The following is an 11,997-nucleotide window of genomic DNA, read 5'->3' on the forward strand; positions in this document are numbered from 1 at the left end:
AATTGTAATTGCTAATTACTTTTTCACCAGGAATTACCCAGCTCTGTTATACAGGGTGTTAATTAAGTATATGCACAACTTTAAGGGATGATGCTTTGAGTGATATTTAAACCAAAAATGTTATAAAACGTGAGTTCGCAAAAAGATGTCCATTTTATCAAAAACTTTGCCATTTTTGATTTATTATTTTTTTTAATTTCGTTTACGTGACCATCGCAAACACCACAAAATGTAGAATTACCTACTCTAGAACTGCTCATTTTACAAAAAAGTTCATGGATTTTTTTTTGCTAGAATTAATATTTTCAACACGAGTTCGTGTTGAAAATTTTAATTGCGAAAATTAAAAAAATTATAATTCTAAATGGCTCGTTTTTTCAAATGAAATGGATAAAATATCATTTATTCTAACCATCATAAGGAGTTATCCATAGAAGTTGTAATATAATTTTCAACATGTCCAGTCCCAGACAGCAATATATATTCCCAGAATAATCCAAGTATATTCTTTAGAACATTTGATTATTCCTAGAATCATCATACTGGAATATCTCAGATAAACTTAGAATATACATTTTGAAATATTCTGTAGATATTCACAAATATTCAAGGAATATATATAGAATATCTAAAATCAGAATATTCTTAAACGAATATACTTGGTACAATATTTAATTAGTCAGATTATTATAAGAATGTACCTAGAATATATTATAGATGTGAAATTGAATATGATAGATATTACATGAATATTTCTGGGTATGTTCTCTGAACATGTTAGTAATGTTCTATGAACCTATGTTTTAAACTTTACTGTGAATATAGTCCAATTATATGGGTCTTTAAATCGTAATTTTGGTCAACTTGCCTGAATTTTTTATTTGAAAAAAAAATTACTGTCATTTAATTGTTATTATATACCTTAAACTAACTTATATAAAAAATTCAGGCAAGTTGATCAAAATTGCGATTTAAAGGCCCATTTAATTAGACTAATATTCATGGCTAAAAATATAAAATACGGGACGAGGGTAATAACTACTCTTAATAATAAATTCGTTAACTATTTATTTTATTTTATTTTTTTCACTAATAACATTTCTGGCATCTCTCTCAGTCTATTTCTTCTCGGTTACCAATTCTGAAACAAAAATATATATTTTTGCATTTTCTTTTTGCTGGACTGTATGTCAATATGTGAAAAAAATTTGAACTAATAATATTCATCCTTTCTAGATAAAACGGTTCCACTTTGGTTTTACATTTTTGATATCATTACTATTTTCAATTGAACGTACTTCTTTAACTTTTAGTAGAAAATGTATTCCTATTTTCTCCACCACAATAAACGTTAGAAGTGTAAAAAATGAAAACAAGAAGTGATTGGCCCAAGCTCATTTTATAACTAAAGCCAGTTCTATATACCTGAGAGATTGACTAAGATCTCAGCAAATAACGTATCAATCTCAGTGTTACTAGGACTATAATGTATTTCTGGGTTTTATAAGAGATAGTTCTAGGACGGAATTTTGCAAAGATTTAGGCTTAGTGACACTTCCACTAGATGAGTTCTTTTCCAATGAATTTTATGAAGGTAGTTTTGTTGTAACTTCATTAATCTCTATGAAACTGCCAATACATACCACATTTTATTTCGTTTTCTTGTCATTTCGTTAATTTAAACAAATAATAGTATAGCCTTAAAGAAAACTTACTTTGTAGTTTATATGGTCTCCAGGTCTCCTTTCTTCTTTTTGCCATTTTGTCACAGTTTCTAATTCTAATCAATCTTAAGCATAACAAACACCATAAAGCATTAAACCTGCTTTGTGCAAAATACAAAATACTTTAATAATAATAATTCATTGTTTATGCAGCACTTATTATTGTAAATTGATTCAATTGTACTCGGTACAAATTATAATATATTGTATTGATGGACAAGAACATGTTAACCTAACACTGCTAACCATTTTCTAACCAACTACAATGAATTACCAACTGGCAACTACAAATACAAAACATACGACAGGTACTACCAACATTAACAACATAATATTTTGATTAATTTTCAACTTTTTGCTTAAAATTGGAATAAGCGCAAATTCGATTTAAAAAAGGCCCCCAAATTATTAAATTAGAATAGGTATTCAGTTTTATTGCCTATTAAATAAAAATTACAGTTTCTTTAAACTACGTATATCCTATTGAAAATGTATTAGGAATATTAGTTGAAGAATATTCCTGAGATATTATTATTAGCATATCTATAGAGAATATCATATGTATATTTAAAAAGGGATCTTCTACGAATATTTTATAAGCATATTAACATTCTATGAATATTCAGAATATATATAATCTTTTTAGAAGGTTTAGATAATATTCTCAGAATATATGGTGCTGTCTGGGGTGGCAACAGATTTCTCCGTCAGTGATAAACATATTTGTCTGAATTCAGTGGATTATAATTATATAAATCATTAGCCTAAGTTTCAACATTCTGCGTCAAATCTATTCAGATATTTTGGAAAAGTTTGTTTTTATTTGAATTCAACACCCCGTATCTCGAAAACAATTGATTTGCAGACCAGTGTTTAAATAATTTTGTCCTAAACTCACTCATAGAATCGCACATTCTGTATTTTTTATAATATGCAAAGGACCCTTTCGTTTTCTCTCATTTCCTATATTCGGTAAAGATCACAAACAGCTTCTGGGAACCTTAGGTAGATATCGGAAAACAAAGATAACCGTTCAGAGTGAAAAATAAGGAAGAAGGTACTTACTGCATGCAGTCTCAAATTTATTCACATATTCATTTATTCATATATTGCCAATATTATGAAGACACATTTTTGAGGATCTTCAAAATTTTTTCCTAGTGCATATTTCCTAAATTTAAAAAATGGCTATATTTTAAAAATTTATTTCGTTGGAATTGAAACATTTTTTGTCGACTTTCTGGAAAACTGCATTAAGACGAGAAAATAATGTTTTGATATATTATACACGGTTTAGTTTTGAAAAACCCTATATAATGTTATCAAGCAGTAATGGATTACTGCGAAATAACATGCATTACTTGAAAATGTCCAATTTTTCTAAAAAATGCACGCAGACATTGATTTGTGTTTTGAGATTGTCTTTTACCTACAAGTTCACATATTTTAACGTACTGCTTATCTGTCTTATCAAATGCTTGAAAAATAGTTAAAATATTTTTTTTATTAAATAGAGACTAAAGACGCACTTATTTAAATTTCAAATAAAAAATGGCTTATACATCTATAAATTGACACTCAGTACATAAAGCTGTCTGTACAATGAATATAGTGATCAGTTTTTCTTTTAAATTGACTATTCCGAGTTAACAACTTCTTTTAAATTCTAGATTGGTGGAAGAAGTAAAATCTATTGGAGAGAATGTTGCCGCATTACAGGCCCAACTGAATGAAGCTGAAAGATCACAGACCAACTTGATAAATGCTAGAAGTGACTTGGAAAGGGAAATAATGTTAAAAAGAAAAACACTTGAAATTGACAGAGACCGTACAAAGAGGATTCGTTCGTATTATCCCTCTGCTGCTGCTCTATCAGGGCACTAAACTATTTTTAATTCCGCAAAATTAGTCAGTGTACCAGACTAAAAAATAAAAAACCTAATCACCCACTAAACATTTTTCAGTTTCTGACATGTTCCAGAAATGTTTCCATTTTTCTTGAAACGTTTCTAAAAAATCCATGCAACGTTCTGGTAACCCAAAAGAAACCGAAGATGTCCTCCCCAAAATACGTTTCCAATGAAACGTTTCAAAACATTGGTTTCAGTAACATTCTTTTGATGTTCCACTTATGCACTCGATATTTTTGTTTTACGTTTCAGTATATTTTCAGAAATGTTTGAGTAACATAATAATTTTTATACCATATTGTTCTCATAATGCTCTCAACTTTAGATAATTTCCATTTCAGAAGCGTTCTTGAAACAGTATAAACAGTGTGAGTAATTTTTTAAATATTTCTAATACTCTTTTGTAATATTTATATATCACATTGTGAATGACTTAATTCGTAATCCAGACAATTTTTTCTGATTTCTAAAAAAATTTAACTGAAAAATGTTATTGTATATTAAAAAAAAATAACTGCTCTTCTAGTTTGGGGATGCAGCAACTTTTATCAAGAATTTTTTTCTTTTTGAGAAGCCACTGAAAAAGTTTCTAATATGGATTACGGATTCTGCCATTCATCGTACAAATAAAAATGTCACAAAACAATATCAGAAGCATTTTAAAAAAGCTACACATCATTTTATATTGTTCAAATACGCTTCTGAAATGGAAATTTTCTAATGTTGAGACCATCATGAATATGGTAACAATGACGAAATGATAATTAAAAAAATTAGTTATGATAATGAATCTTGAAATGGTAGGTACATGAAAAACAAATAACATTACTGCAAAATAATATAAAGAAGTTACAATTTCTTCTACGCATAGTCAATATTACATCTAACCTTTTTATAATAAATTTTACAGTAGAAATAAATAAGATACAAAAGGATATCTTGAAAAAATAAATATTTGTAGGTATACTTAAACTCTTTTATTTAAGCATTCCTATACACGTACACAAATATAAACATTTGTACAAAATATAAAATAAATGACATATATTTCACTTGATTCTTCCGTATTTCAAATAGTTCTCCGAAACGTATAGTTCCATGTTCCATTTTTTTTAGTTTTTGTCCTCTTGTCTTTAATAGGTATTAGGTAGTGGGTATAATAACTATGTTTAGGTAGATGTGACGCAAAATTCGAAATCTCTACACATATCGTTTTAAACATTTTGCATCAATATTCATTATTTTATATGCACCTTACAATAACCACAACTGCACACACTATAAATTATCACATAAAATAGCATCAAAGTAACGATCATGGAGACTATTCTCCCTGGTAACGATGAAGAACAACGAAGCCAGGCAAACGGGTAAAGGCAAACCGCAAACCTAACCTAACACCTAACATAATACGAATTGAAAACGGCACACGAGAAATAAATAAATTCGGGCTGTTACGCGCGGTCTGCGCAAGTCACGAACATACATTTTTTCTAGACTTGTGTTATAAATATGCTACCACAATTTTTTTTCTGTTTATGTCTGGTTGTACATATAACAAAGGCAAATGAACTAACGCTTGCTATAATGATGGGGCTTGAGAGCAAAATTTAAGTAATGCCGAATGGAAGTTCCATAAGATAAACAAAAGCAAAGGGTTGTTTGTTTGTCGTTGTTACGTTTCCGAGATCGAAAGGGAATGTTTCGAGTAATGTTTCAAACTCTCTTCAATTGGAATGTTTCGGCTATGTTTCACTAAGTAAGTTTTCAAGTGCTACATTTCTGTAATGAAACAGCAACGTTTCTAGTTATTGTTTCAAATGTGTAGTAAAACAGCTCATTTGCAACGTTTCATTTACGTTTCCTGTTTAGTGGGCACGTATCTAAGTTAGTTGTCTAATACTTAATTTGAATGTTATACTATGTCGTTTTAAAGATAGCGCGCGAGTGACAAAAACCGTTTTTTTTTCACTACAGGGCATTGCTTTGGCTGAAACTAGAATTTCATTGTGCCACCCACCAAGGGTCAACATCCCAGGAGTGTCCACATAATTTTGAAAAAAAAAACAAATACAACTTGTTACTTTTTTCATAATTCTCCTTTAGCCCCATAACCAGTGAATAAAAATCAGATATAATGGGGTATTTTTAAGTACTATTGAAATAGAGAGAAAATGTGCTCAACATAATTTTTTTATAGTGAAAGTCCATTCTTCTGCTTTTGTCCGAAATAAACTTTTCCATTACTTTTTCAAATATTTGCTATTTCTCTTACCGCTGGTTTTTCATTAGATAGCATTGCAAGTGCTGTTAGTCTATCTTTACAATCTAATTTAAACTTTTACAATTAAAAAAAAAAACGAGAAACAATACGTATTTAACAAAATTTTACACCACACGTAAACAAATTACGTTTAATAAGAAAGCGGTGATTAACAACTATTATTTGTTTACGAGCAGACTAAACAGAACCCAAACTGCATAGTAAATACACAATTACACAATTGTTTTATTTGCTGTGGTAAATATGCGCTACTCCCACTCCGTCTTTCGCTACTGCGCGAGGGGCCCACGTATATTTGGTGTTTTTCAATTTCAAATGAACTTTGCAAGTCGTGTTAAATTGACTACACTTTACAATTTCCTTTTTAATGTGTTTCATAAGGCTAATCTATTTAATTATCCAGATAACATTTTTAATTAAATTTTTTTATCATGAAAACTTCCAGGGGGGGCGACGCCCCAGAGCCATCTGTTCCAGCCGCCTCTGCACATACCACACTTATCGTTTAGGCGCGGCGCAGAGTGGGCGAAAATGCTCAAAATTCCTTGCGAGATTGTAAAAGTTGTCCAAATAGGAATATTTTTTTTAGTACTCGTAATTATGTCCGATTTCTTAAGTCACTGCGACATTGCAATATTTTAAGATCTCAAATTTAAATACTCTTATAAGCTACAATCAGAAATGTTTCCCACCAAATATGAACAATATTTAGCGAATATAAAAAAAGTATAAGGTATAAATCTTAAAATCAGTTAAATGTAAACCCTTCAACCACAAATTCTTGAAACCATAACCCTAAAAACTTAACCTAATAAACCTAAATTCATTATTTTAAACTCGCAAAACCCAGAACCATAAAATTTAATCCAATAAAATCTAAATGCGCAAAACCTAAACCAACAATACCCAAACCCATATAACCTAAACCTATAAGACCTAAACCCATGAAATTTAAATCCATCAAATCCAAACCAACAAAATCCAGGCCCATCCTAATCCAAATCCTGAACTGTATGCATTTGTGAATTTGGATTTAATGGATTTAGGTTTATTAGGTTAGGTTTATGGCTTCAAGAATATTTGGTTGAAGGGTTATTATTTATATTCACTAAATATTGTTCATATGTTGTGATATAATTTATGGCAAACATTTCTGATTGTAGTTTATAAGAGAGAGAGAGCAAGTCGAGATCTTAAAATATCGCAATTGTCGCAGAGACATAAGAAAGCGGACGTAATTACGAGTATTTAAAAAAAGTGGATTGTAACATATTCTGGTTTCGTAGTGACGGGGAATCATTTGTGTTTGCGTCTACAACATGGGCTCGCGTTGGAGACGTCGAAGAATATGTTCGAGCCCCACGTTGGGCGCCATGTCGTAACATATTCTGGTTTTGTTCGGGGTTTTCGCATTCCATGGCACCGGAACGTGGGGAGTAAATGGCAGACGATACCTACCTCGGAGTTCGAGCCCCACGTTGGGCCCCATGTCGTAGTAATGCTGTATTATCTGGGTCGTCCGGGCCGACGGCTCCACGATCCGTAGCACCTGAGTTCGGAGAGTGGATGGCAGAAGGTGCCATCTACGGAGTTCTAATCCCAAGCTCAGTGCCAGGTCGGAAACCGTGGTCGGACCCATGGGATTCCCCTGACCCTTCCAGATGGTATGAAGAGTGAACCTCGCCACGAGTGATTATGGGTGGTCCATAGGGTGGTAACTCGGGGTCTCTATGGGTGCGCTCTGAGGGGTGCTCGAGGCGGTATCTGTAACTCGTGTAGCAGCGGACCTCGGCGCATAGGGCACTGTAGCTACGCCGTGCCGCGTACTTCCACGAGCTACCGCCTTCGGCCCCTCGGACTCTCCATGAAACATCGAGATAGGGTTGGGTACGGAGACCATTTCCTCGTTCACTCGAAGTGTCGGGAGATCAATCGCCAGCAAAGAAGCGTGAGGGCAGTCCGTGATACCGCTGGCTTCTCCGTACATTGGCGACGAGGTTTCGTACAGCTTAGTCTTAAACAGACTGCCACTATCTAATTTATATATGTCTTCGAGGGCACCAGTCCTCGTATCACTGGAGATTGCATAGGAGGGATCCATCCTATCCCGTCCGATAATGTCAGAGCGAAAGTCTGAAAGTCTAGTAGCACTGAAGCTAATAAAAAGGTCTTTCGAGGAAGCCTTGGAAGCGGGGCTGCTTCTAATTTTGAGTACGCCGCTAAAATAACGGACGTACAGGTATAGTTCTTCCGAAGTCAGTTGAACATGCATAAAAAAACCAAGCAATCAAATTTAATGAGTTTCATGGGCGTCCCTAAAAAAGTTTTCTGCTAAAGGTAGAAAATTATAATAGTTTGTATATGTGTAGAAAACTATTATAAAGGCGAAGTATCGTATTCTCGCGTCTTCTCTCGGGAATGTATTCCATAGACCTCCATGTGTATATGGCATGCTGCCCAGGATGTCGTGGAACTTTAAGAAATCCTGGACGGCGCTCGAACCTGGGAATACGAGAGTACATAATAATATATCCCAATTTCAACAAGTTTTATTACCTCACTTTTCGCTCACTGCGCGGCGATTTGACGGCAATTTTCTTTAACGTATTTTTTAATTTCTGTAGACATGAATGTTGTCAAAGGATTAAGTGGAATTCTTAAAAATATGAATAATTGATTCACTTATTTCAGAAATAACCTAAATCCCACGATTCGAACTTTCAAGAAATTTAAAAAACTGTTCTCTAATATTCTCGACCTTTGATAATGTATTTCAAACCAATTCTTATACCGGGTTTTACAAAATTCGCGGACACGGACTGTGGGATCATATTAAGGTGATAAAAAAGTGTCTTTATGATTTTTCAATCAGACCAATATTTTTCGAGATATAGCAGTATCAAATATCCAAAAATATTAAAAATATATATTTATAAATTTCAATTTTCAATCATTAAATAAACAATTACGACAAACGGGTTACAACAATTGTTCAAAATTTCCACCGTCTGCTGTTAAACATACTTCAGCACATTGTGCTACTGCTCTAATGGAGTTGGTGTATCACCTCTGGTGTTATTTGCTGAATTGATTGAAATAGGTGGTTCTGCAATTCATTCAAATTTGCCACTGTACACTGTTCTGTACACCAACGTTTTTAAGAAGTCCCAAAATAAAAAATCACATTGCGTTAGGTCTGGACAACGAGGTGGCCAAGCAAATGGATCGCCTCTGCCAAGCCAACTGCACTGCTTCACCTGCACAATTATTTGAAGCTCCGAGAGCCATCAGCATATCATACTATTCACGATTTGAATAATTGTGACCTATTATTTTGCAGTTTGTATTGACAGGTACTTGTCCTGTACTCTAACGATGTCAAAGTATTGATAAATGCTTTTTGAATTGTCATTAATTGTTATAGAACTGTCAGTTTCAAACAATACAACAAATAACGCCAGAGATCGTAGGAGTGCAACTCCATTCGAGCTGTAGCACAATGTGCTGAAGCATGTTTAGCAGCATGTGGTGGAAATTTTGAACAATTCGTTTGTCATAATTGTTTATCAAATGATTAAAAATAGAAAATTTTTATTATCTTTGGATATTTAAAACTGCCGTATCTCGAAAAATATTGGTCTGATTGAAAAATGATACATTTTTTTACGACATTATCTAGCTTAACATGATCCCATAGTCCGTGTCCGCGAATTTCGTAACACCCGGTATAATGCAGAATCTTACAAAAAGTGAAATTTGCTGACAGGAACCTAATTAAAGAATTAATAAGAGTAGGTAAGCTCCTATCTTCATATGTTGAGTACGACGCTTTCTCTTGTTACGGTAAAAACGTCATAAATCGTTTAGCAAAAAATTTTATTGCCTAGACTAATCTCCCTCTAATAAATTAAATTTATGACTGTGTTTTGGTCATTGTTATACTCTCTCTATTGAAGATTGATCCATATCACTGTAATCGTAAGAAAACGATCCATCCAAAAATGTGTACATATAAAAATACCTATAAAAAAAATTTGTAAAACGTGTGAAATTAAGCCGTATTTAATAAATGCCCTTTAAGTACCATTTTTTACCCGAAACCTGACATCTTTTGTAGGAAATATTTTTTACTATCCTCCTTATTTTTTGAAATATTAGCCTGAGAATTAAAATGAAACAGTAAAAGTATACCGCACTCTGGCGAGAGAACGAAACATTTTCAAAAAAATATTTCATACAACAGTTACGTATTTTTTCCCAGATAATCCAGTAAGCTAAGTTTTTTCCAGGGGAAAAATGTAGAAGTTCTTTTCTCACCGGTTTTATATGTTTTCTGGTGTGCTGAATCCGATTCTGATGTTTGCCACCTCACCAGGCGTCGGCTTCACAAGTAAAATTGCAAAAACCTCAAATTTTCGGCACTTTTTTCAGTTTTTTAACTATAACTCGAAAACTAAGCTTTTTTTATCATAACTATGATATACCAAATTGAAGTAGACAAAATTTCCTACAAATACTTATAATAACTCTAAAGTCTGGACAATACATAAAGTCATTAGATCATATTGAAAAAATGGCATCTCTTGACTTTCCGCTACAAAAAGTTGAAAATGTTATTCCAACTGCAAGCTGGAGCCCTACTATCAACTTCATATACCTCTAAAATCAATTATTTTATGATTATCTGGTATCTTCAGGTTACATTTACGGAATTGTCAAACGTGAGTGAGGTCTATATATGGTCAATGGGCCTCCTAGTTCAAACGAAATCATACTACTCTTAATTCAAGGGGAAGATAGAAGGTTTTGATAAAAGGAAACATATTTGGAACAAATTTGTATTTACACAAAAAACAGCAAAAACACCATTATTTAATAATTTTCATATTCATTCGTCGTCCTGATCTGCAGAATTATCACCTGAAACAACGAGAATGGAGATAACTATAATAGAATCCATGTCATTCAAAATTTATTATGTCTTTGCACAATAGAGTTTAATATTATTTAAAAAAAAAAGAGAAAACCGAAAATAAGATGAAGAAGACAATACCTGCATAACACTCAGGATTGAATTCGCAGATGTACCATTTAGATGGATCAGGCTGTATATCCGGAGTGACGTAATGTTTTCTTTTTAGTCCTGTCCGAACAGTGGACTGCTCGAACTCTTGAAGGATGGGCGCTGGTCTCTCCACTGGAAAAAATATTATTATGACATTTTGATCTGTGAAGGTATAGTTCCTAATTTACAGTGATAAATAGTATATTAGAATAATAATTACTTGTAATAGTATAAATTAGATCGTCATCATTGAGCAGTATTTCTACATTGGAGCACGTTCCTTCACAATTCAGAGTCTGGAGCAGTATAACCCAACCCTTCTGCATCCGCAATTGCCCTTGCAACCCTTCTGGCACTTGCAGGCAATAAGTGTCAGAAGCTTCTCTGAGGGTCGTGATGGGAATCAAGTTGCCTTTAATAACTTTCCGTCCCCATTGCCCAGGTGGTTGAATATTCCCCAGCCACTGCTGTATTTGGTGAAATACTCTGTAACTGTGTTGCTGGGCTGCAGCTTTAGCGGGAAGGGAGGATGGATGCTACATTTCCGTTAACCTTGAATGCTGATGACACATACCGTTTGTACCGCAGCTTATTAAATGAAGTAGTGGAATGGTCTCCACCATACAAGACCACTATGAATTTTTCCCCTGCCTCCAAAATTTCTTCTGATGTGGCAAGAGGGTTTCTGAAACGTCAGATGTATAACGAGAGGTCAGGATACCTTCTAAGGATTTTCATAAACTTGGCTTTCTCTTGTTTGAAAAGAGCAGATGTGGAGTAACAACTCAGACTAATAAATAAAGGGGACGCCGTTATTTACATTAGATAGTGAAGTGTTGACATATGTGTACTTACAAACATTGGTACTTGTGACGTCCTTGACGTTGATGCCAATGTTACATTTTTATCTTTATACCTAGCTAGGTACAGCGGTCATTTTAATTGATTAACGTACAAGGATCTACCTCATTCTTGACCTCGACTTACAAATTAGTTACATTATAATATGCATAA

The sequence above is a fragment of the Anoplophora glabripennis genome, unplaced genomic scaffold, assembly GCF_000390285.2.
Source record: "Anoplophora glabripennis isolate ALB-LARVAE unplaced genomic scaffold, Agla_2.0 scaffold738, whole genome shotgun sequence".
Classification (NCBI taxonomy): domain Eukaryota; kingdom Metazoa; phylum Arthropoda; class Insecta; order Coleoptera; family Cerambycidae; genus Anoplophora; species Anoplophora glabripennis.